The 2500-nt window shown below is 35.0% G+C and overlaps 1 protein-coding gene across 2 annotated transcripts in view; it reads left to right on the top strand.

Annotated features, from left to right (window-relative positions):
• Nucleotides 1-2500, top strand: part of LOC106875084 (protocadherin gamma-A4) — a 105664-nt gene that overhangs the window by 92155 nt on the left and 11009 nt on the right. The window lies entirely within an intron of this gene.

The raw sequence follows: 2500 nt of genomic DNA, 5'->3' as shown, positions 1-2500 counted from the left end.
CTTTCACAGTACATTCTTCTTTTACTACTACTACTACTACTACTACTACTACTACTACTACTACTTCTTCTTCTTCTTCTTCTTCTTCTTCTTCTTCTTCTTCATTCATTCATCTTCATTCATTCTACTTCTCACCCATTATCTCTCACGTATGTCTACCTTCTCTTTATCTTTGGTACGAAACTCATCTTCCAGTCCTTCAAACTTCACACTCCATTAGAACTTTTAAACAACTAATAATGTTTAACTTACAGACATCGACCTGAGGAAATTGAAGCTCTCTAGAACATGTAAGAAAATTTTCATGAGCACTACACCTTCGTTTCTGGGACTAAGCATTAAAAGATTATTCTAATTAGCTGTTGAGTAACGGCTTAAGATATTGCAATCATGAGAAAATGCCAAAAGTCAGACTACTTGACAGAGCCAATCCTTCTTCAAAGAATTAAAGAAATTCATAAACAGAAAGTGCAGTGGCTAAAGGAAGTGTAATGAGTTTAACAAAGAATCGAACCTGTTATGTACATTTAACTTATAGTAAGAATATTCTTAGGAGCGGGATACCATTATTGGAATTGGAAATGGCGTGTTTCAATGGTAATTCAATGGGTTATTAGGTAAATTCATTGATTTTTTACCTCCCTACTTGGCTCTTTATGACGGCACATAGCCTAATGGCTGGAGTATTGCACTCACGGTCGAGAAATGCTTAATGATAGATGTGACAGTACCATCAGAGAGAAATGTGTCCATTAAAGAAGTTGAGAAGTTATTTAAGTACAAAGACCTAGAAATAGAAGTGACCAAGATGTGGGGAATGAAAAGCAGCACAGCACCAGTGGTGATTGGAACGTTAGGGCTAATTTAAAAAGGGCCTTGATAAACAGCTCAACAAACTCCCTTGCAGTGTTAACGTGAGGGAACTTCAGAAAATAATGTTGCTAAGTTCCGCGCACATTTTACGCCGTGTACTCTCCATGAGATGAGGACCTACTGTGAACCTAGGGTCAAGGGATGACCCCGGTTCAGCAGAAGACAACGGACCATATTTTATTTTAAGAAAAAAAAAATCATAATTATATACTGTCAACTTAACGTGACAGTCCCAATAAGGGAATAAACTTATTGGTACTGTCCCGTTAAGTTCACAGTATATAACTACTTTATCGCATCACTACTGCATAAGTCTCTCTGAGAGATTTAGAAATGTATTATTTCTAATAATAATAATGTATCCAGTAGTTATAGGTGCATTAGGAATTATCCCTAAAGATTGGAACAGATGGATAGAGGAAATAAGCATAAAATCCAGTTTAGTACAGCTCCAAAAAACAGTGTTATTAGGGGCAGCTAGGATATTTAGGAGGGTTTTTGGTACCTAAGGTTACTTGTTGTAGCCTGATGTTAGAAATCTTTTCTTTGCCAACAGTCTAATCTGTGGTGTGTATATGGATAATAATAATAATAATAATAATAATAATAATGAAAAGAAGAGGAGAAGAAGAAGAAGAAGAAGAAGAAGAAGAAGAAGAAGAAGAAGAAGAAGAAGAAGAAGAAGAAGAAGAACAACAACAACAACAACAACAAGAAAAATAAGAACAAGAAGAACAAGAACAACAACAAGAACAACAACAACAATAAGAATGGTTTCGAATTTTAGCACAAGGCCAGTAAAGGTGTAAGTCGATTACATTGACCCCACTGCTCAACTGGTACTTATTTCATCGACCCTGGAAGGGTATAAAAGGCAATAATAATACTAATACTAATAGTAATTATTGTAATAATAATGATGATGATGATGATAATTACAAATATACGGAATATACAGAAAATACGACAATTAAGCTCTGTAAACGTTTATATTGAGTACTTGCGTACACTCCAAAATTCCAAACCCAAACAAGACACCGCATGTTACCAAAGTACACAGAGCTGTGCACGATTATTCAGAGAAAACACGCAATAAGTACCTGGCTATTGAACAATAGTCACTACAACCACAACAACTACAATAGCAAAAGATGAAGAAGATGATGACCGCGATGATGTTGATGACACTGATAATTCTAATGATGTGTACGGGTGTGCGTGTGTGCGTGCGTGTATACACACACACATTCATGCATACACACATACAGACAGACAGACACACGCATTCAAACAGACACATGTGCATTCCTTCATTGTGTTGCATACATGGTTGTATGCGCGTGCTTAGTTGATATATATATATATATATATATATATATATATATATATATATATATATTGTTGAATTCTTTGAAGTCGTACGTTGTTCTGTTCGAATCGGTAAACATTTCCAGACTGTTTTTTTTTTATTCTTTACATATAAATTTCTTCTACTTTACTTTTTAACTCTGCTATGTTATCTTTATGTATTTTTTATATTATTTATCCTTTAGTTTATTTACGCACTTCCTTCCTTCTCTTTTGTCTGTCGCCCCACATGTCTCTCACCCGTTATCTCCCTTTAACT

Source organism: Octopus bimaculoides, chromosome 14 (genome assembly GCF_046866305.1).
Source record: "Octopus bimaculoides isolate indiv1 chromosome 14, ASM4686630v1, whole genome shotgun sequence".
Taxonomy (NCBI): domain Eukaryota; kingdom Metazoa; phylum Mollusca; class Cephalopoda; order Octopoda; family Octopodidae; genus Octopus; species Octopus bimaculoides.
Note: the sequence above shows the minus strand (reverse complement) of the source record. Positions and strands in the feature narration are given on the sequence as shown.